Source organism: Cervus elaphus, chromosome 5 (genome assembly GCF_910594005.1).
Source record: "Cervus elaphus chromosome 5, mCerEla1.1, whole genome shotgun sequence".
Lineage (NCBI taxonomy): Eukaryota > Metazoa > Chordata > Mammalia > Artiodactyla > Cervidae > Cervus > Cervus elaphus.
In genome coordinates, this window is record NC_057819.1 from 50,790,085 (window position 1) to 50,815,264 (window position 25,180).

Below are 25,180 nucleotides of genomic sequence, written 5' to 3' on the forward strand. Positions count from 1 at the left end.
AACAGTAGTTTAAGCAAGATGGAATTTTCTCTCTTTTCCATTAAAGAAAAAATGTGGAAAATAAGAAATCCAGAATTAGTACATCAGCCTGAGCTTAGTCAGTATCCTTCCAGCCTGTTGCACCAAAATGTTTGTTCTAGCATTAGCCATCATGTTAATATTCAAGGATCTATCACTGAGGGAGAGAAGAACAGTTATTGGGGGGGCAACTCTTGTACTCTTGTATGAATATAGCCATTTTAATTTAATCAGAGGAGTAACTAAATAATAACAGTAAATTAAAAGCAAAAGGCAAGGTGATTAAAATTAATACTTAATAATTATAAGAAAGAGTATATCAAAAAGAAAAATCAAAATATTGATATTCATTGGGAAAAAAGCACAATCAGGAAATATAAAAACAGAACTTCCCTGATGGTCCAGTTAAGTCCAGTTAAGATTCCGGTTGAGACTCCCTGCTTACATTTCAAGGGACCCAATTCAATCTCTGTTCAGGGAACTAGATCATGCATGCCACAACCAAGAGCTAGCATGCCATAACTAAAGATCCTCATGCTCTAACTAAGTCTCTGGGCCAGCAAAATAAATAAATAAAAATGAGTATTTTAAAAAATATATAAAATACAATGTTACACTGGATAAACATAACATTGAGAAATAGTTTGCTTTATCCTAGTTATATGAAAATTCTTAATGAACTGTATGACTTCTAGAAGAACACAAAATTCCTAAATTCTTTAAAAAGAGAGGGAGCACTTCCAAAATGACAGTGAAAATCTCAGAAAAATCTGTTGCTTCTTAAAAGCAATAACAATGACAAAATTTTTTTTAATCAACTTTTTCTGAATTCCGGAAGCTAACTAAAGGCTTGCAACAATCTGAGATTTATTCAATAAAAAGAACATTAGAACATATTAGAACAGAGAGCTCTGCAGCATATAAACTTCTCCTACTGTAAAAGTCACCTCCCACAGCTCTGAGGTAGCTTTGCAAATCAATAGCTTCATGACCAATGTAGTGATAACCTGCAGCCTACAAGCCATGAGTAGGCAAAACAGGTTTATATCCCTCCAGAAAGACTTACCTCAGAGAATTCATTCTATCTGATCCGTCTGGCAGTTGCCTTGATAACTTGTCCTTATTTGAACTGACTCACAGCTCACTCAGAGAGAAAAACCCTATCCCCAGGGTGTTTGTCAAAAATAATCTACAGCAATTACTTAAAACTGCAATTGCTTGAAGCAGTGAAACAAGGTTGAGTAAACAGGGGGAAAAAAATGTATTTGAAAAATCTAGAAAATGAGATGTCCATAGGGGGCTTTGAAAACCTCTCCAATACTTCTGACAATATAGACGGTCACTTGCATGTCCAGAGCCGTGCACATGACTGAAATATTTGAGAAGGCCTTAAACGCTCACTCTGGCTGACTGTCAGGCCCTACCCAAGAAAGATGTGTAGTCTAAGGTAGAATGATAATCTGCCAGAGTAATGAAGGTATGTCTGATCACAGGACAAGGGGAGCTCTCAGGGAGTTTTTCAGTGTATTTATGGAAATTTCTATTCAATTATTAGTTGACAACTAAGCTAACTGAACAGAGAATTCAATGGTAGCATATCACAAAACAATATAGGTTTTGGAGAATTTTTCTTGTAAAATCACTAAAAACAAACTGCAAAAGCAACAACACCAAAAAATAACAACAAACAAATGAGATATCTGATTTCTAGGATTGTCACTGTTAGTATTTTAATTATTCAATTTTTATCAAAAAAATATGAGCATGGCAATAAAGAGAATGCATGCCCCATAGAAAGTTAGTTTTTTTTAAAAAAATAATAACAAAACTTAATTTAAATTGACCAAGAAGAGAGAAGATTCAAATTAGCGAAATCAGTAATGAGAAACATTACTACTGATCTTAAAAATATAAAAGGAATTATAGAGTAATACTAAAAACAACTGCATTCAGACAAATTAGATAACTTAGATGAAGTAGATTCCTAGAAAAATATAAACTACTAATACTGTTTCAGAAACTAGAAAATCTAAATAGGTGTATATTGAAATATATATATAGAAATATATATTATATATATTCAATATATATTGAATATATATATTGAAAAGATATATAGGTAAAATATATACCTGAATATATTTTATATTCAGGTATATATCTGAATAGGTATATATTGAAATATATATATATATATTGAATATATATATATAAATATATATAAAATATATATTTATAAAATATATATTTTATATTCAGGTATATACCTGAATAGGTATATATTGAAATATATATATATATTGAATATATATATTGAAATATATATTGAAAATCTGAATAGGTGTATATTGAAATATATATATATAAATAAATATATTGCAAATATATTGAATCAGTAATTTTAAAAAAGTTTCCCCAAAGAAAGTCCCAGGACCAGATTGCTCATTCTTAAATTCTACTTATCTTTTAAAGAATTAATAACAATCCTTCCTGGCCCCTATCAAAATATAGAAGAGGGGAAATCACTTTCCAATTCATTTTCCAAGGTCACTTTTACCCTGTTAGCAAAACCAGACAGTGATATCACAAAAATGAGAGAAATATCCCTTAAGAACATAAATGCAAAATTCTCACAAAAATATTAGCAAACAGAATCCAACACATGCAAAGGTGATTAAACAGCATGACTAAATGGGACTTATGCCAAGAATGTAAAGCTGGTTTAATAATTGAAAATTAACCAATGTACTATACCAATACTGACAGAATTAAAAGCAAAACTGCATGATTATCTCAAAATATGCAGAAAAAGCATTTGACAAAATGCAATAGCCCTCCATGATAAAACACCCAATAAACTAAGAATGGAAGGAAATTTCCTCAACCTCTAAAAGGACATCTTTGAAATCCCACAGATGACATCATATTTAATGATAAAAGACTAAATGCTTTTCTCCTAAAGTAATGAATTATACAAGGATATCTGGTATCATCACTTATATTTGACTGGAGGTTCTAGGGAGGACAATTAGTCAAAGAAATGAAACAAGAGGCATCCATGTTGGAAGAAAGAGGTAAAACTATCTCTATCCATAGATAATATTATCTTGTGTATAGAAAATCTAAAGGCATGACCCAAAGAATTATTCAAACAAAATAACAAACTAATAAAGGTTGTGGGATGAAATATCAGTAAACAAAAACAGCTGTATTTATACACATAACAAAGAACAATCCAAAAATAATTAAGAAAACACTTTCTAAGTATACTTCAATAAAACTGGAAAAATATTTTTTTTTCTGTACAACAAAAAGAAAAAAATAGTTCAAAAAAATTTAGCATAAGATATGCACGACTTGTACACCAAAAACTGTAAAACATTGTTGAAAGAATTGAATAGGGAAGCTTCTATTTTAAAGTTATTTTAGATAGTTTTAAAATAGAAACTATCTATTTAAAAGTTAGTATTGCTAAGATGACTATATTCTCCACAACAATCTTTTCCTTCAGTGTAAACCCTATCAAAATTCCAGCTTTCCTTTTGCAGAAAGTCACAAGTTATTTCTGAAAGTCATATGGAGATGGAAGGGATTAGAATAACCAAAGTAATCATGAAAAAGGACAAGTTGGAAGACTTACTTTTTAAATTTTAAAACTTAATACAAAACTACACTAATTAAGAAAATGTGATGCTGGCATAAGATTAATGAGATAAAACTGAAAGACCAGAAATAAACTCTTACATTTATGATCAGCTGATTTTTAACAAATGTGGGAAGTCAATTCAAATCAGGGAAGAATAGTCTTTTCAACAAATAGTAGACAACCAGATAGCTACATACAAAAGAATGGAGCTGTGCCCTTCCTTCATATCATATACAAAAGTTAGTTCAAAATGACTTATACACTAAAGTTAAAAGACAAAACTATAAAACTCTCACTATAAAACTCAGATAGGAGTGAACTTTCATGAGCTTGGGTTACCTAAAACCTTTTCATGTATGATGGCAGAAGCATACATTTTTAAAAAGTAAATAAATTGGGCTTTTTCAAAATTATAATATTTTGTGCCTCAAGGAACACTATTGAAATAGCAAAAATTATTTGGTTATTCCTCTTAAAGAGAATAGATGTCCAGGAAGACCTATTTTCATACAAAGAGGCTTTCTGGGTAAGCAAGATGACTTCTGAGCAGGTACAAAAATGGCTTGAGAGAGTCCAGATAAGAGACTGATTTGAAATTTTTACAGTTGCAAGGGGATGAGGCTGGGTTGTGAGTCGCTGTGTATGGGACTTTCCCCTCCAGTACCAAAGTATGGAGAACCTGGACTTTCTAATCAGCTTACTCAGCTGTGAGGCAAAGGGGAATCCAGATGGGTAGAACTTAAAAGTGCCAGGAGTCCAACATCAAAAATTAAGCCAGACTTTTTATTACAATATCCACAGAAAGGGAAAAAAACAGTTGTGAATCATATGACATACAGCCCATGAAAATTTGGGTCATGTATTTTGCATATAGAAAAACTTCTTATAAGGTAGTAATAAAAAGACAACCCAATTTTAAAATATGGAAAAAAATCTTAATAGACATTTTTTTCAAAGAAGATATACAAATGGCTAAGTAACGTGATGCTGAGTGATGTCTAGCATCATTAGCTATAAGAGAAATGCAAGAAACAGGAGATAACTACTTTGTACACTCTAAGATGGCTAAAATAAAAAAGACTGACAATAGCATGTGTTAGCAAGGATATGAAGTTGTAACCCTCAGACATTGGTGTGGGATTGAAAAGGGATGCAGCCCCACTGGAGAGCAGTTTGTCAGTTCTTAAAAAAATAAAACATTCAATTACCCTGTGACCAACCATTCCCCTCATAGGTATACACCAAAGAGAAATGAAAACGTATCCACTCAAAAACTTGTGCATTAAGTGTTCACAGCAGCATTATTTATAATAGCCAAGACATGGAAATAATGCAAATGCCTATCAACTGATGAGTGGATTTTACAAAATGTAAAATATACATAAAAGTGATATTATTTGATGATAAAAGGAATGGCATAATGACATATGCCACAGTATGAATGAACTTTGAGACAATTATGTTATGTCAAAAAATTCAGTTACCAGAAAACCCATACATTGTATGATTCCATTTATAATGAAATGAACAGGCAAATCCATACCAATCCCTACCACTGAAAGTAGATTAGTGACTGCCTAACAAGAGGGAGGAAGGAACTGAGATTGTTAAATAGTACAAGGTTTGTATTTAGGGCATTAAAAATATTTGAAAATTAGATAATGATGATGGGTGCACACACAAATCTATGAATATACCAAAAAATATACTAAAATGTTTTATATATGTGAATTGAATCTTTTATGAATTATATCACAATAAAACACACAAACCCAAAATCACTTAAATGTGATGATAATGATTATTTTTGCAATTATGTACAAATCTTGGAAGACATTTATTTTAGTAAGTATACATGCTAATGTGAACATAGTTGTTATGTGGAGTGTTAGAGAAAACTCTGTCAAGAATGTAACTTTTTATTACCCAAATTAGTTGAACGCAAATTTTCATCCCTGATGCTTTGAGTTGGACCTTATTTTCTCCTTGGAGATACCCTGTTTTAATTATTCTGTTCTCATTTTATATTTAATTATCCATTGGAAAAGGAATCCCTAAATGTGTGAGGCTGTAAGGATAATGTTCACCTCTGATGTCCCTTAGAAGGAGGACCTGGGTCTCCTGCATTGCAGGCAATTCTTTAGCGACCAAGCCACTGGGCCAGTCATGTTTAAGCCTGTCCCGCTGTGGTATGAGTATGGGTTAGCAATTATACAGTCAGCTTACCCATAAAGGCTATTTTAGGGGTCCATGAACATGATCAAGACTCTATTTAATAGGTTAAATTATTTTATAAAGAATTCTTTTCAAGCCAAACTGCCTGATGATGTTTAAGGATGCAAGGTTACATGGTAAAAGAATAAAGAAAGTGATTACCATAATGGTCAGTGAAGTATAGTGATTCTCGCCCAGGGATGATCCCCTTCCCTCCTCACCATTTGTCTACTTGGCAGTATCTAGAGGCAGGTGAGCTTGACACAGTTACCTGGGGATAAGAAGTATATGGAGGACAGAGGAGGTAGGAATGTTCTGCTGACATCTAGTGGATAGAGATCATTGATGCTGTTGGATATTCCACAATACCCAGTTGGGCTGGCTTCAACAAAAACTTGGCACTAAGTTTCTACAGTGCCGATGTTTAGAGAATCTGAGCCAGTTAATACATTTACAGGAGAGGAATATAAACTGTATGTGTGTGTATATATATGTGTGTGTGTGTATGTGTATATGTTATGTATGTTTAGGCAGTTTTTTTATGCATACTATATTTAATTTTAGAAAAGCAAAAAGAAGGAAGGGGAGAATGGAAGGTGGAAACTTTAACAGACAATGACAGGAAATAAAGTCATTTATCATATAATTATCTCCAAATATTTTGAGATCTTTCAGACTTTCAAAGAAGGAATAATTGTCACCTTATGTATAGCATTTGAAAATAAAAATACATCAAGCTTTCCAATTTACTGTATTATGCAAAATAATCCTTTTAAGAAAATATTAATTCCAAACTCAGCCTATGAAGCCACCATTACCCTGATATTAAACCAAAGCTATCACAAAGAAAGAATATAATAGGCTGATATCACTGATGAACATTGATGGAAAAATCCTCAGCAAAATACTAGCCAAATGACTCTAACAATGCATTGAATGAATCATACATCATGATCAAGTGGGATTTATTCCAGGGCTGCAAGTATTTTTCAATATCCACAAATAGATCAATATGATATACTACATTAACAAACTGAAGAATAAAAACCATATAATCATCTCAATAGATACAGAAAAAGCTTTTGATAAAATTCAACATTCATTATGATAAATACTCTTCAGAAAGTGGGCACAGAATATACTTCATTGGAAAAGACCCTGATACCAGGAAAGATTGAGGGTGGGAGGAGAGGGGGAAGCAACAGAGGATGAGATGTTTGGATGGCATCACTGACTCACTGGACATGAATTTGAGCAAACTCTGGGAGATAGTGAAGGACAGGGAAGCCTGGAGTGCTTCAATCCACAGGGTCACAAAGAGTCGGAAATGACTTAGTGACTGAAGAACAACACTCTCAGCATAATAAAGGCCACATATAAAAACCAACAGCTAACATCATACTCAATGCTGAAAATCTGAAAGCATTTCTCTAAGATCAGGAACATGACAAGGCTGCCTACTCTCACCATTTTTATTCAACACTGTTTCAGAAGTCCAGCACAGCATTAAGAGAAGAAAAAGAAATAAAAGGAATACAAAATGGAAAAGCATAAGTAAAACTGTCCTTCACTGTTTTCAGATGACATGATGCTATACATGGAAAATCCTAAGGATGCCACCAGAAAATTACTAGAGTTTACCAATCAATGAAGTTAGTAAAGGTGTTAGATACAAAATGAATATACACAAATCTGTTGCAGTTCTATACATTAACAACAAAATATCAGAAAGAGAAATTAAGGAAACAATCTCATTTAACATCACATAAAAACACTAGGAATAAACCTACCTAGGGGGGAAGAAGATCTGTACTCAGGAAACATAAGACTCTGATGAAAGAAACTGAAGATGACACAAACAGATGGTAACATAAACTGTGTTTTTGGATTAGAATAATCAGTACTGTTAGAAATGATCATACTACCCAAGGCAATCTACAGATTTAGCAAAATCTTTATCAAATTAACAGTGGCATTTTTCATAGAACTAGAACAAAATTTTTAAATTTTGTATAGAAACACAAAAGACTCCAAATAGCCAAAATAATCTTGAGAAAGAAGAACAGAACTGAAGGGTTCATGCTCCTTGACTTCAGATTATCCTACAAAGCTCTAGTAGTTAAAACAGTATGATGCTGGCTCAAAACAAACACATAGATCAACTGGGCAGGATAAAAAGGCCAAAAATGAAACCCACACACTTATGGACAATTAATCTGCAACAACGGAGGCAAAATATATGATGGAGAAAAGACAGTCTCTTCAGTTATGGTACTGGGAAAACTGGACAGCTACATGTAAAGAATGGGATTAGAACATTCTCTAACACCATAAACAAAAGTAAATTCAAAACGGGTTAAAGACATAAATTTAAGACCAGATACTACAAAACTCTTACTGGAAAACAGGCAGAACACTTTCTGATATAAACTGCAGCAAGATTTTTTTGTATCCATCTACTACAGTAATGGAAATAAGGACAAAATAAACAAATGGGGCCAATTTAAACTTAAAAGCTTTTCCACAGCAAAGGAAAGGAAACCATAAAAAAAAAGACAACTATGGATTGGGAGAAAATATTTGCAAATGATGCTAGTGACAAGGAGTTAATTTCTAAAACAAAAATAGCTCATAAACTTATAAATATCAAAAAACAAACAACCTCCCCAAAATGAGCAGAAGACCTAAATAATCCTTTCTCCAAAGAAGACATACAGATGGCCAATAGGCACATGAAAAGATGCTCAACACTGCTAACTATTAGAGAATTGCAAATCAAATCTGCAAGGAGATATCACACCAATAGCATACCAAAATTCTAATTCAAAAAGATACATGCACCCTAGTGTTCACAGCAACACTATTTACAATAGCCAAGACATGGAAGCAGCCTAAATGTCCATCAACAGATGAATGGATAAAGATGTGGTATACATATACATATATATGTAGCGTGTACATGTATATACATATCTATGTATATACATACACACACATAATGGAATATTACTCAGCCATAAAATTGATAAAATAATGCCACTTGCAGCAACTCAGATGGACCTAGAGTTTATCATACCACGTGAAGTAAGTCAGACGCAGAAAGACAAACACCATTTATAAATGACAAATATAAATGATATCACTTATATGTGGAATCTAAAAAAATGACAGAAAAGAACTTATTTACAAAATAAGAGGTGGACTCACAGGCATAGAAAACAAACTTCGACTACCAAAGGGATAAGCGGGGGAAGAGATAAATTAGGAGTTTAGGATTAACATTATACACACTACTATGTACAAAATATGTAAACAATAAAGACCTACTGTATAGGGACAGGGAACTAGATTCAATATCTTGTAAAAACCTTTAATGGAAAAGAGTAGGAAAAAGTGTATATATATATGCATGTGTGTCTGTGTGTGTAACATATATGTATATATACATATACATAGGAGCCTTGCACATACAGAGGAGCCTGGCAGGGTCCATGGGGTTGCAAGAGGCAGACATGATTAACAACTAAACCAACACCGCCCTGTATATCTGAATCACTTTGCTGTACACCCAAAACTAACACATTATAAATTAACTGTACTTCAATTTAAGAAATGGTTAAAAAAGAGAGAGAAAATATCACTGAAAAGATTGTTTCTTTTACCTGTACTATTAGTGTAAAAATGTTAATCAATTTGTAGAAAAGTAAATTTAGAGGTGGAAAGTCAAGTATGCTTTAATACTAGAAAAGTTATTAAATATTATATCATATTAACAATTCAAAAACTTAAGCAAGTCCCCTTATATTTAGGAAAATATTCAATAAAATTTGTTAATTTTCAACTTAATAAGAAGAGAATATCTTAGTATGAAAAAATATCTATCACAAAGCAACATCTAAATTACAATTAATAACCTGTTTAAGATACTTAATGCTGTAAGAATTCACATTTAAACCAGAAAGAACAAATGACTATTACTATCATTTAATTTGTACACTTTCCCAGAAATTCAAATTAGTCCAATAAGACTTTGAAACAGAATAAAAAGGCTATATCCTTTTAGAGCCTGCACTAGTTTATTCCACATTGTTCCTGTGAGCTTCTAGGCTGTATCATCATTTACCTTTTTGTAGATGAGAGTCTCAAAATAATGAGAAGTTTCATAATGTAAGCTCATAAATTTTTATACAAAGTAATATGTGTAAGAGACATAACCCATATTCAATCTTTAATTCAGTCCTCATATTCATTGTTATTCTTACCAAATCTTTCCTAATTTCATCCCTAAGACTCCTAGGCAGGGAATGTGTTAGATTCTGGGGTGGACCAGGAATATGGGTTTCGCATGTTACTTGGCAACTTTTAAGAGGTACAAGTCCAATAGTTAATTTTTCAAACAAATAAAACACATTCTCAACTCCAAACTGCTGTATCAAAACACCATATACCAGATTTCAAGCATGAGAACAGTTCTGGTGACAAGTCCATCTATAAGGAAACTTTTTTTTTTTTTTTAATAAGGAGACATTTACTAATGAGATTTTTTTCTTTTTCTTTTTCTTTTTTTTGCTTATGGATACCAGAAACTTCCTCGGGAGCAAGGCACCCTTTGAAAGGACCCAGCAGAACTGGGTCTATTGTGAAAATACATCGGTTCAACAGCTGAAAATGTGGCTACTTTTGGACAGGTGAAAGGGGGTCAGAGAGCCATGATGTCTCTGGCTATGTTAAGACCAATGGGAAGGTTTTACCACTAACAAACTGATCACTCTCAAAAATGACTAATGAGTGTAATCACTTGTACATAAATGACACTGAACTCTCTGTGTTTCATTATTCCTGTAGTAGAAAGTGGAAAATACTATCTTTATAACTATGAGATATCATGTGTCATATATCCAACTCAATGCTTACTCAAAAGTAAGCACTCAAAATGTCTGCTCTTCTTCATCTTCCTTTGTATTTATTAATGTTACAAAAACTCCATTATAACTTTTTCTTCTAATTTTTGAGTTATCCAAACTCTAAAACTCTCTTACCTCAGAGAGCTAAAGGTGATGAAACCATATTTTTAAAACCTGTTTTTTCCACTGGAAAAATGTATTTAATTATTTGTAATTAATTAATTAATTAAATTAAGATTATAATATTTATTTAAATATGTACTTAATTAGTCACCTATGAGCTAATGGAACAACAGACTGGTTCAAAATCAGGAAAGGAGTACATCAAGGCTGTATATTTTCACCCTGATTATTTAACTTATATACAGAGTACATCATGCGAAATGCTGGGCTGGAGGACTCACAAGCTGGAATCAAGATTGCTAGGAGAAATATCAACAACTTCATACATGCAGATAATACCACTCTAACACAGAAAGCAAAGAGGAACTAGACAGCCTCTTGATAAGGGTGAAAGAGGAGAGTGAAAAAGCTGGCTTAAAACTCAACGTTCAAAAACGAGTATCATGGCATCTGGTCTTATCACTTCACGGCAAATAGATGGGGGAAAAGTGGAAGCAGTACAGATTTTATTTTCTTGGGCTCCAAAATCACTGCGGATGGTGACTATAGACATGAAATTAAAAGACACTTGCTCCTTGGAAGAAAAGCTATGACAAACTTACACAACATATTAAAAAGCAGAGATGTCACTTTGCTGACAAAGGTCCATGTAGTGAAGCTATGGTTTTCCCAGTAGTCATGTATGGATGTGAGAGTTGGACCATAAAGAAGGCTGAACCTGAAGAATTGATGCTTTTGAATTGTGGTGCTGGAGAAGACCCTTGAGAGTCCCGTGGAAAGCAAGGAGATCAAACCAATCAATCCAAAGGGAAATCAACCCAGAATATTCATTGCAAGGACTGATGTTAAAGGTGAAGCTCCAATACTTTGGCCACCAGGTGTGAAGAGCTGACTCATTGGAAAAGACGCTAATGCTCGGAAAGATTGAGGGCAGGAGGAGAAATGGGTGACAGAAGATGAGATGGTTGAGTGGCATCACCAACTTAACATACATGAGTTTGAGCAGACTCCAGCAGACTCCAGAAGGACAGGAAAGCCTGGCGTGCTACAGTTCATGGGGTTGCAGAGAGTCAGACACAACTTAGCAACTGAACAATAACAATTAGTTGATTATAAAATAAAGCTGAACTATCTTTTTAGAAAATTCTTATTCACCATGAGTATATTTTAAAGTTCAGTATTAATTACTAAACTGGAATCATGATTTATTCTTAAAGTGGTTTCTTGATTTTACTTCTAGGCATTCTTAAATATGTATATCTTGTCCTTCAAAATATTTCATTTCTAATACAGAAAACTACTTTAATTTTCATTGTAGATATCCAAGAAAAAAGATGATGGAAATGTCTCAGAAGAATGTCACAAGTCAAAATTATAATATTTTAAAGCAACAACTATTTTCCTTTCTGAGCCTTGCTCCAGAGAACAAATGAAACATTATAGTAAATATAAACCAATGTGTGTGAAATTTTAATCTTATTGCCATGGAGGTTAGTTTAAAAAAAAAATCATATGAAATTACTGAATTCTAGTTTTGAATCTTCTGTTTCAGAAGCTGTTTTCCTACTTTCAAATAAGTTGAAAATAGAAACATCAAGGAATCAAAATATCCATGGCAAAAAAATTAACTCTTTTCTAGTCAACTTAAGTCAATCATTGAGTAATTGATTAGTTCACAGTTAATTTTATTCACTCCATTGTTGCGACAGCCAGAAAAGAAAATCAATCTTTTGATTTAAAGCTTTATCCTATCAAAACTATAAACACAGGAAAAGGAAAAGTAAGCCAACTTTTCCATCAGGCCACATAATGACCTTTCCTTTCTCTTTCTTGGAAGTGCCCTGAGTTAAAATAAGTAAGCTCCTCTTCTTAATAGTTTGTAATATATTCTGCCAATAAACAAGTTATAGTTATCTCTCTCCCTTGATTAGACAAATATGAACTGAGAGACAGGCTTGTATTTTGCCCTATGCACTCTTTCAAATAAATTCAGTAGTTTCCAAACAAGGTTTTAGTTAGAAATTTTATCAGTATAAATCATCTTGGAAGAGAAAGCTCGATAGGACAAATGAAGCTACTACAGAGTGGTATTGTAGCTGAATGATAATTGCCGTTAGGGAAGAATCTTATCCATTTTTCTTCCTCCTATCTCCAAATGTGCCGAAAAATAACATTCAGAATGAAATACTTAGTATTGCCTGTCTAGAGCAACCCTTAAGGAGCCTCGAAGTTTCCATCATATGAACAGCTGGTATCAAGCATCAGTCTGTCCAAACGCACTTGATATGTATGACTGATTGGGTAGAGTTTCACTGAATCCTGGGAGAACATTAAATTTCTTCAGCTAGATATTCTGGAGAGAAGTGAGGATTATGAGAAGTCAATGAAGATTTAATTCACTGCATTTCAGATATTTGCTTCCTGGAAAGAGTTCTCTGTTTTTCTGAAAAAAAAAAAAAGCACTCAGTGGGGGCCAGCTCATGATCTCCCACAGATATTTCCTATTAATACTTGAGGCCTCATGCTCAGATGTGGCTGTCAAAGGATTAGCCTCTAACTCTCAGGACACTGACATGGGGTGGTGTGTGGACACACACTGCTAGACACATCAGAAGTCTAGAACTCTTCTCACTACTGCACTTGACAAAAAGAAAAAAAAAGAAAAAAAAAGAAAAAAAAAAAGAAAAAAAGAAAAAAAAAAAAAAGAAGTCTAGAACTATGTGGCTAACTTTGAGCAGTTAACACATCTGAACCTGGGGGTCCTCATCTCCTCTGACTTTGAAGTGGAAGAGAGAGACGTCCATTGTGATGCAGTGGGAGTGATGAGACAAAAAAAGGGGAAAGTTCTTTTCAGTTTTGGGGGAATCTATTGGTTTGTTTTGCTTTTAGTGAATTCTATTCTCCTGTTTCTCTCTACTAGAAAAGCAATGATGTCATCATAGGAATAATACTTCCCCATTGTCAAAAAATTTACCTCAATTTCAGTATTTGCAATGTTAACCAACTTTTGTTACACTAAAAAATATATCACAAAGTAAAAATATTAAGTTATAATTTAAAAGTGGAATGGAACGGAGAAAAGTAAATATTTACTTCATTCTGCTTATACTTCTATCAGCATAAAAATTATATGGAGGAATGTATAGAGAATATGTGGTACATATATATAATGGAATACTACTCATTCATCAAAAAGTGAAATAATGCCATTTGCAGTGATATGGCTGGACCTAGAGATTATCATACTAAAGTGAAAGAAATCAGACAGAGAAAGAAATATATGATATCACTTATATGTGGAATCTAAAAAAGGGTACAAATGAACCTATTTACAGAACAGAACAGAGAAAGAAATATCATGATATCACTTATATGTGGAATCCTAAAGAACGGTACAAATGCACCTATTTACAAAACAGAATAGAGTTATAACTGTAAAAATCAAACTTGCAGTTCTCAAGGGGGGAGGGGGGAGGGATAAACTGAGAATGACATAGAGATACTACTATATATAAAACAGATAATTAATAAGGACCTTCTGTATAACACAGGGAACCCTAATCAATAGTCTGTAATGGCCTCTATGGGAATAGAATCTTTAATAAAGTGCATATATGTATAACTGATTCACCTAGCTGTATACCTAAAACTCACAAACATTAGAAATCAACTACAAAAAATGTAAATCCAACACAAATTTTTTAAATTAAAATAATAGTTTTAATCCTTCCTCCTGTTTGCCAGCCTATATAGATGTATCGTGTCTTTCTTCACAACCACAACAAATAGGTTGAGAATTTTATCCTTTGCAGCAATAACAGACGACTGTTTCCAAATACAGTCACCCAGCAACATCGTTACATCAGCAGTTGTCTAATGTATGCTTATAATGGAGAATGTAAACATTAAATAGTAATCTAACAATAAAAATCATGCCCCTTTCAAACCCTCCTACACTGTTGCTGGGAATGCAAACTGATATAGCCACTATGGAGAACAGCTTGGAGGTACTTTAAAAAACTGAAAATAGAGTTACCATATGATCCAACAATCCCACTCCTGGGCATATATCCAGAGAAAACTATCATTCAAAAAGATAAATGTGCCCTAGTGTTCACTACAGCACTATTCACAAAGCCAGGACATGGAAATAATCTAAATGTCCATCAACAGAGGAATGGATAAAGAAGTTGTGATACGCATATACAATGGAATACTACTCAGCCGTGAAACGAACAAAATAACGCCATTTGCAGCAACGTGGATGGACCCCGAGATTCTCATACTGAATGAAGTAAATCTGACACAGAAAACAAAAACAAATAATAAAAAAATAATAAACAGCTACAAAACTGAAATAAAGTTACATGTGTAGAAAATAAATTTATGGCCACCGGGGGTAAGAGGGTAGGAAAGCATAAAATGGAAGCTTGGGATTGACATATACACATACTACAAATAAAATAGATAACTAATAAGGACCTACAGGATAGCACTCTGCTCAGTACTCTGTAATGTCCTCTATGGGGAAAGAATATAAAGAGTGGATTAATGTATTTATATAACAGATGCACTTTACTGTACCCGTGAAACTAAAATAACATTGTAAATCAATTATACCCTAACAAAATTTTTAAAAAATCATGCTGTATTCCTCAAAAAGATCTTCAGGGCATATCTGAGCCAAATAAGGGCTAAAGAGCCCACATTATTTGTTGCACTAGCACATCAGAGAGAGATGTCACCAGCTAGCCTAGCGATAGGTTCAATAACCAGCAGGTTCTAAAACAAGCAGTTGATTGAATTCTAAGTGAACCACTATTAAAGTTTAAAAATGTATGTCTGTTCCACCTGTAGCACAAGCTCAGTAACAATTATAATCCATAAATAGTTACACCAATTGTTTATGGTAAATCTACAGAAAATAATACATATGACTCAACAACAAAAAATATACCCTGAAAATTAATTCTTATTGTTTTACCTGGTGTTTACTTTTCTGTATGTCAAAAAATCACTGCACAGTGACTTTTTTTTTAACTCCAATACTTTGGCCACCTCATGCAAAGAGCTGACTCATTGGAAAAGACCCTGATGCTGGGAGGGACTGGGGGCAGGAGGAGAAGGGGACGACAGAGGATGAGATGGCTGGATGGCATCACCGACTCGATGGACATAGGTTTGGGTGGACTCCGGGAGTTGGTGATGGACAGGGAGGCCTGGGGTGCTGTGGTTCATGGGGTCGCAAAGAGTCGGACACGACTGAGCGACTGAACTGAACTGACTGAATATGAATTTTACTTGTGGTTAAACATGTCATTTCTATGTTGCTCATAAAAGAAACAATAGTAGATGGAGAAAACTGTACTTCTCAGTAGGTTATTTTGTTCTTTCTGAGGCCCCTCATGATAAATTTTTCTCTGATGACAGAAATTAAAACTCAGTGAACATCAGGAGCCAGTCTACACAGTAAAACCTGCTAAAGCCATGCCGGTCCATGAACTTTTCCTTAAAATTATAGATATTACTACAAAGCTGCTAGTGAAATAATCTATTAGAGGTTTATTTTCCTTCTACCTTACTTTAGATTATAAATAAATTGAGGATAGAAACTTATTTTATTTTTCTATCCTATATCAATACATCTTACATGATACAGTTAATGTTTATAGAAGCCCTTCATATAAGGCAAATTTAAGAAAAAGTATATAATATGAAAGCTATTATAATGTCAGAGAGTGGACAGATAAGGGTTCAAACTATGGAAAAGTTATTTGATATAAATGATTATTTGCCTGTAACTAGCTTGTTGTTATGCACAGAGCAGCAGTGGTTTGCCTCCCTCTAATCACTAAACATGAATGTAACTGCATTTTTGCCAGAACTCACAATGGCAAGGTCTGGGATTCCATCCATTCTCAGTTTTTCAGTTCTTTGTCAAATATTAATTATTTTCTCTGACATCATCAGGGAGGAAACTCTTAAAAAAAATCATCCCCTCTATGTTCCAGGCACACTGGATTATGTATTTGAACCTGACAATAGTCACATCATTATTCTCATCTCTCCACTGGAATGTGAGCTACAAGACAGCAGAGGCTTTCTCTATTTCATTCTGTTTCCTTGGGACTTGAAACAGAGCAAGAGCTTAATAAACAATCTTCAAATAGTGAATCAAATTTAGAAAGGCAAGTTATCATATGACTGAGAGTGTGGGTCCTGATGTCAGACATTCTGGAATGACCTAACCACTGCAAATTTGGTCCTGTTACTATTTATCAATCTTACTTTGTCTCTGTCTCTTCATCAATAAACTGTAAATGATAACTATCCAGTCTTCATGGGGTTGTTATGAGGACTAAACAAATAATTCCAAGCAAAGTGCTTAAGGGGCTTCCCTGGTGGCTCAGATGATAAAGAATCCACCTGCAATGCAGGAGACCCAGGTTCGATCCATGGAGAAGGGAATGGCTACACACTCGAGTATTCTTGCCTGGAGAATTCCAAGGACAGAGTAGCCTAGTGGGCTTCAGTCGATGAGGTCACAAAGAGTCAGCCACGACTGAGCAACTAACACACACACACAAAGTGCTTGAAATAGTGCTTTGCACACATTATACACTGAATAAATGTCAGTGCCTATTATTTTTATTATTATTATATTAAATATAAGAACTTTGAAATTCGGAGACTTTTTAGAGCCAAAATTACATATTGTGTAACAGGAGAAAATTTTTTCTAATTTGAGGTCTGTGCTCATTCTGCTAAACTTTCCTGACCACCCAGGATATTATGATGATGTTTCATATAAAATATAGTTTCCAGAAGTCAAGTAATACATTAGCAAAATGAGAAAACCAATTGCTTTCTCAAGGAGAACATACATGTTAATAGTACAAAATACAATATTTTGTACAACTCAGGCTTAAGGCTCAGCCTTGCGAGAATTCCGGGGAGTGAGCGCTGCCTTAAAAGCATGAACTGGTAGCTGTGATTGTGACGCTATAATGCGTGAGGGGGTGGCACATCACGAGGGCGGTAGCCTGGGTCTGCAGGGGAGACCACTGCCGAAATCAGCGACACTCCTGCTGCTCCTGATGGCCCTGGTGACTGGTTTGCCCTCTGGATCCTCCACACAAAATAATCTGGCGAGTCTTCTGGCTTCACCTCATACATACATGTCGGCACTCACATCTAAGCCATTTTATTACTTCCTGTATCACTCATCAGGTCCACGCAGGCATTTTCCCTTTAACTGCCTGGGTTGTCACTTTCTCTTTTTTGACTTCTAAAAGCAGCAAGTTTGCCCCATACCAGTGTTCTTGCCAGAGTGTTAAATCCATGTCCTGAGAAAGTGCCCAAGACAGTGACTTTTTTTTTTCCAGTTAAAGATTTTATCACACTCTCTTGCTGATGTTTTCTTTAATTCTTAAGACTTAGATTTCTACTGAGTCACCTCAGAGTGATGGTAGCAATGATTCTGCAGACTACTCTCTGCTGACAGGTAGAGACAGTACTGGTCGCTGAGGGATCAGTTTGAAACCAAGGTATTTTTAAGAACTTAAGAACTTATTTTTGCATAAGGTTATCACAGCATGAGTATATTTTCCAAACCCCAACTCAAGTACTCATGTCTCTACATCATTAGCTGTTGTGAGAATCTCACAAGTCAAATTTTCTTCATCACTGAAGTGATACTTGATAAAAACAGAGGTAATCAGTTCCTATTCCCATTGGCCCCAACACTAGTTGATTCTGCATAAAGCTTACCTCTTTGTTTTGACTTCACTTCCTTTATATATAATTTATTCTTGTGAGACATCACCATAGCTATAACTTACTGTGATATTCCTAATTTCACATATTCTACCCCATCAGAAAGAAAGAGATCCATCTTGAGCATGAAATGGGATAATCCAATGCCAGCTCTACTGCAATATCCAGCTCCCTCCCTCCCTGATCTTCTGAGCTGTGGTGTAAACACAGCTTCCAGTTTTAGATGTTTTTTGGGTATACAGTGTGTGTACATTCACATATGCATTCACATATATAAATAGATGGTATCACAGTTAAAAGTGAAAGTGTTAGTCGCTCAGTCATGTCTGACTCTTTGAGACCCCATGGACTGTAGCCCACCAGGTTCCTCTGTCCATGGGCTTTCCCAGGCAAGAATACTGGAGTGGGTTGCCATTTCCTTCTCCAGGGGATCTTCCCAACCCAGGGTTTGAACCTGGGTCTCCTGATATCACAGTATGCATCTGTATATAAGTACAAAGAGTGAACTGCATAAAATTCACTAAATGTTAATTATGGTTGTTGTGAAGGGTAAATTCTGGAGATTTTTAATATAACTTTCAAAATTACATATGTATGATTATAATTAATAATTTATATGTAACTTATCACCCAAACAAAGACTTATTGAGAGTAAATGAGAAGACTATTGATATCTATGCCAAGGAAATGGCATAAAGTCAGACTGTCCTGGGCAAAGAAGATGCATGTGTCTTCATCCTGTTTAATGCTCATATTTTACACCCAGAAAAACCGGTAAAGAAAGTTGACTAGTCCTAGGATGCACTGCTCATAATTGGCAAAGTCAGGTTTCAAATACAACTGCTGTATTTTCAATTACTAATGCTTATATAACATCTCCTTGGCCTGTTCTTGTCCCTGTGGTCAGATATGCTCTTTGCTAACTCTTTTTCAACAAGTTCACATAAGACTTCATATAAACTTCTTTTGTGACACTAATCTTTGTGTTATGGAGGTCTGTGTACCTCTCATCTCTATTTCTAAATTATGTGTAAGACATTATTTCTAATACAACATCAAACCTTTCATTGTGTCTTACTTATCTACAGTTGAGTAACAAACTACCCCAAAACTTAGTGACATCAGGCCAACAAATGTGTATCAAAATGTTTCCTTTTTAAAGAAAGTTAGCACAAGTTTGCAGCTGACTAGTTTTCTCAGTCTGCTCTCCAGGGTGGAGTGACCTCCTTTTATTTTGTACTTCTCTCTCTCTTTCAATCCAAGTTTATGATGTTCCTGCTGATAAAATTCTCCCGAGAACTTTGTGGCCTTCTGTGAATCTCAGAGAGATTTATTCTAGTAGTCAAAAGCCATACCCACAAATCTCTAAAGGGGATTAATGAGTTTCTATTTAATTAAAAAATTGTATGCCAATATCCTATATTTCAGTGATTAAAAAAACTACAGATAGAAATATTTATAGTCAGTTTTATCATCCTATCGGTTACCTTATTAATGAGTTAAAAACATGTTTGACTTATGCTCACTCAACTTATATAAGAATCCAGTTTTAACTCTTGAAAAATATGCTTTCAGAATTGTTCTTAGAAAGCAAGTTTTCTGTTATTAATATAACTTTGTTGATGATGAGATGTCATGGTTTCCTTTTTACTTTGAATTTATGTTTTAACAAAGTGTAAAATGATACACAGCGATGAATGGGCATAGCACACAATGCCCATTAACTGTCATAAATAATCTGACTTTTACAGGCAACTGGAAGGCTAAGCAGGATTTCTTTTCCTCTTCACAAAATCTTATGAAATCCCTCCAGTTGAAAAGACTGAACAGACTGTGCTGTTAGAAGAATAGAACTGGCTTCTGCTAAAAATCTTTAAATATTTAAATATTCCATTTATTGGAGTGTATAGTAGTGGATACAGCTTTCCATGTGAGCCATCAAAAATAAATAAAATTATTTCTTTTGCTTTTAACAATTTAAAGTTCATCTTGAGAAGGACCCTTGTCATCTTATTTAATCAGAGAGGCCATCTTTTGAGTAATAAGTGGATAGAACAGCTGACTTACTTATCTAGAAAGAGATCATCACAGAAATGAGAAATCAAATTCCATCAGTGCCAGAATGACTGAAACCTATCTCTTAGTTCAGGCATGGAGAACACAGAAAATGATAATAAACTTCGATTTTGTGCTTTTTAAAAGTAATATAAGGGGGGAAAACCCACTATAGGCTCATTTTTTATAGCATTTTCTGTGCATTGGAATAATTAGTGCAAAAACTCAGGCTGTCAGCCTCAGTGATAATTAATGATATTGAAAGAAGTCACACATTAGGAAATTTATGGTAATGAAACATCTCAAAAAAGAGAGCTTTCTGCAGAACCAGTTTCTCATCTTAATTCTAGAATATGGAGATAACTAATACCATCATTTATAGCTTATGTAACTCATGTTTGTTTTATCATCTCATTGTTCTCTTGGGAAAGCAGCCCCAAAAGTTTATTTAAGGAATTCAGAAAAATTTAAATGTACCAACTGTTTTGACATCCTTTCTGCCAGATTGCCCTTTAGTCATGTTCTACCTCCAGAATGTATACACTCTTTAATCCAGTGTAATAAATTGTGAAATGATTTTTCTCAGTGAGACAAAAGGGACATTACTTGAAATGCTAGCCTGGCATTGGAATGGTAGGGAAGGCTGATGCAATTATCTAGGAGGTCTGTTTATTCCTTCTCCATTCTCTCTACCTCAGGACAAAATTATTATTCAGCCCAGTCAGCTTGAGCATTGCATCAGGAGCGAGATTAGAAAGTACTGATTTATAGGGAGAATTACAGCTGGGAAAAGAAATTCAGATAAGCAGTATGAATTAAAGGCTTTATTTTATTTGCTCTTTTTAAAACTCTCTTCTGCTCCTCGCTCTATTTAAGTTTTGTAATAATTAGTATTAAGACTTTCACTATTTATGCATATCTGCACGCCTACTGCAAATATGTAACTTTGTATTCAGTTGCTGTTTCATCTCTGGAGCAAGGGAATTCTAATATATTGGCATATAAATCATGCTGGTGCATGATAAATGTGCCATAGAACACTAGGTCCCATGTCCTGGGAGGGAAATGAATGGCCTTTCAAGGGTACAATGTTCTCACAGTCAGTAGCAAATGGTGAGATTTTCTAGGTGGAAATCCTTATCTAGTAGCTCCTACCCTTCCGACATAAGCTAAGTTTACTGAGCTTTCCCTGAGACACATAAATTCATATTTCTTGGCTTCACTTATTTGTTTGTTTTTTAGCTGATAAGAGTTAACAGAGTTTTATTATTTTTATTGTTTCTCCTCTATTGTTATTTTTAAATTATTTTTTAATTGAAGGATAATTACTTTACAGAATTTTGCTGTTTTCTGTCAAACCTTAACATGAATCAGCCATAGGTATACACATATCCCTCCCTTTTGAACCTCCCTCCCATCTCCCTCCCATCCCACCCCTCTAGGTTGAGACAGAGCCCCTGTCTGAGTTTCCTGAGCCACCAGCAAATTTCCATTGGCTCTCTATTTTACACACGGTAATGTAACTTTCCATGTTACTCTTTCCATACGTCTCACCCTCTCCTCCCTTCTCCCCATGTCCACAAGTTCACTTACTTTTAAAATGACACAAATAGCAAATACTAGAGGTTGGAATCCAGACAAGCAGTGTGTGTTTGTGCTTAGTCGTGTCCACCTCTTTGGGACCCACCAGGCTCCTCTGTCCCTGGGATTTCCCAGGCAAGAACATTGGGATGGGTTGCCGTTTCCTTCTTCAGGGGATCTTCCCTACCCAGGGGATTGAACCAACACATCTTGTGAGTCTCCTGCATGGGCTAGTGGATTCTTTACCACAGCAGTGCCTGGGAAGCCCCCAGACAAGCAGAGTGACTTGTAAATCTTGCTTTTGTAAGTGTGGGCCTCTTTCCCCTCATTGCTTCTGGAGCTTCTTTGTCTTCCTGGCTATATGGCTTGAGATTCAGAATAACTTATTAGTCAGCCATACCATATTACCAATATGACTGTTTGGGGTTGAAAAATGAATGTATTTTGTACTGTACTGTACACAATCTGCTTAAGGAGACAGCAGGTAGAGCAGGTGTAGGGCTTCATACCACTGTCCCATGCATATTTCCTCTGCATGTAATTACCACACAAAATGTCAACAAGCCAAAGAACAGACAGGCAAGGGTTTAAAATATCTGCACATTTCAGAATTGTAATACTTAATCCTGATAAGCTGGAAGCTAGAACCAGTCTCTTGCACTACACTTATGCACAGTAATAACTACATGAGCCATTTAACTCTCCAGACAAATCACATTTCCTCTGCCATATATTTTAATCCTTTTGATAGGATTATCCTTAAATTGTTTGAAGTATATTCTCTCATATATAGAGGATCTGGATCAAAGACATTGATCACTAGCCTCAAGAAGGCCAACTATCCTTCCACAAAAGTAGTGGCAAATTTAAAAACGTTGCTAAGTTTTACTATAATTAATCTACTCAACTAATCAGCAATACCCATAACTATATATAGAATAGTGACACTGTAGTAAGAAATAGTATATATTACAATTTTAAAATACACCTGTGAAATCTACAGCTATGTTTCCCATTGCATCTTAAAACTATTATACTTCCCTTAGAAGAGCTATATAAAAGCTATTTTATATTCAATACTTATTATTTCTATTTTAATAATATTTTAATATTACTAAAAGTAATATGAAAAGTGAAAGTTGTTCAGTTGTGTCCAACACTTTCCATGAAATTCTCCAGGCCAGAATACCAGAGTGGGTAATCTTTCCCTTCTCCAGGGGATCTTCCCAACCCAGGGATCAAACCCAGGTCTCCTTCATTGCAGGTGGATTCTTTACCAGCTGAGCCACAAGGGAAGCCCAATAATCCTGGAATGGGTAGCCTATCCCTTCTCCAGGTGATCTTCCCGACCCAGGAATCGAACCGAGGTCTCCTGCATTGCAGGTGGATTCTTTACCAACTGAGCTATCAGGGACGCCCTAAAAATAATATAACATATATTTAATAGATGTATGATTATTTAATAATATTTTGTATTATTTATATTGTAAATAATCATTGATAAGCCAAGATTAAAGAAAATGATAGTTGTAATAAAAAGCTTGTAAGATGTTACTAGAAGTATCATAAACCTAATTTGTATGTTATTAATGACAGTTTTCAAGTTATATGTAAACAATAACCCTCGTGCCTATTTCTGAATCTTACTGCCAAACAACCATCAGACTGTATAGGTTTTTCTCCAATAACTTTAAAGTATGAAATCTGAAATACAAAAACCACTGAATTCAAGAGAAATGAAACAGAGATTCTTAGGTCTAACCCTCCTAATTTGCACAGAAAGGTTAAAAAGGCAAAGGCTTAATTAGCACATTTAAATGTCCCTCACTCCTAGCAAGTCAGCACTGGAAACAAAGGCAAGTTCAAACTCCTTCACTTTCTTGAAACAGTGACTATACATGCTACAAGCCATTCTGACAGGGCAGCATGTGTGTTCATATTCTGACTTGAAAGCAAGTATGGTGATTCATATTTCCCATTGACTAATCCAAATACATTACATACTAATCCAAAGGAGAGGCATCCTGAATAACCTTGTTTGCACAGAAACAAACTTGCACTGAAAAAGAGATTTGCAAACATGAACTAGTGTTGACAGGACTCAATCTGGAACAAGGAAGCTCAGAACTAAGAGCAAACTGATCTTATCTTTGCCAATCCTGAAATATCATGGCAAGTTATCAAGCATCTAATCTGCATTAAGGCCTGTAAGCATTGTGATAAGAATAGGGGTGGGTAAATTGAGGTGAATGGAGATTTTAGAACTGAGGATGGATTCAAATCATCAAATTCAGGATTCTGTGGTAAAAGGGATTAAAACATCTTTAGTCCTTCAGAAAGATGCTTTAAGGCTATAGGAAATTTTCCCAAAGTAGCTGGAAGTAGAAAGGCACTAGAAAGATCTGGAAAAGATAAAGTAATATTTACTTAGGACATACTGCATGTCAGATACTATCTTGGATTGTTTACATTAAAATATTTCCTTGACACTTCACAACAATCCTAGGAAGTGGATATTTTTCGTGAATATGTGAATTAAAGCTCAACATTCAGAAAACTAAGATCATGGCACCTGGTCCCATCACCTCATGAAAAATAGATGGGGAAACAGTAGAAGCAGTGTCAGACTTTATTTTTCTGGGCTCCAAAATCACTGCAGATGGTGACTGCAGCCATGAAATTAAATGACACTTACTCCTTGGAAGGAAAGTTATGACCAACCTAGACAGCATATTAAAAAGCAGAGACATTACTTTGCCAACAAAGGTCTGTCTAGTCAAGGCTATGGTTTTTCCAGTGGTCATGTATGGATGTGAGAGTTGGACTATAAAGAAAGCTGAGTGCCAAAAAATTGATGCTTTTG

General features: G+C 34.7%; 1 protein-coding gene across 1 annotated transcript in view; it reads right to left on the reverse strand.

The window, feature by feature from the left end:
* Positions 1-25,180, reverse strand: part of SLC7A11 (solute carrier family 7 member 11) — a 248,002-nt gene that overhangs the window by 26,834 nt on the left and 195,988 nt on the right. The window lies entirely within an intron of this gene.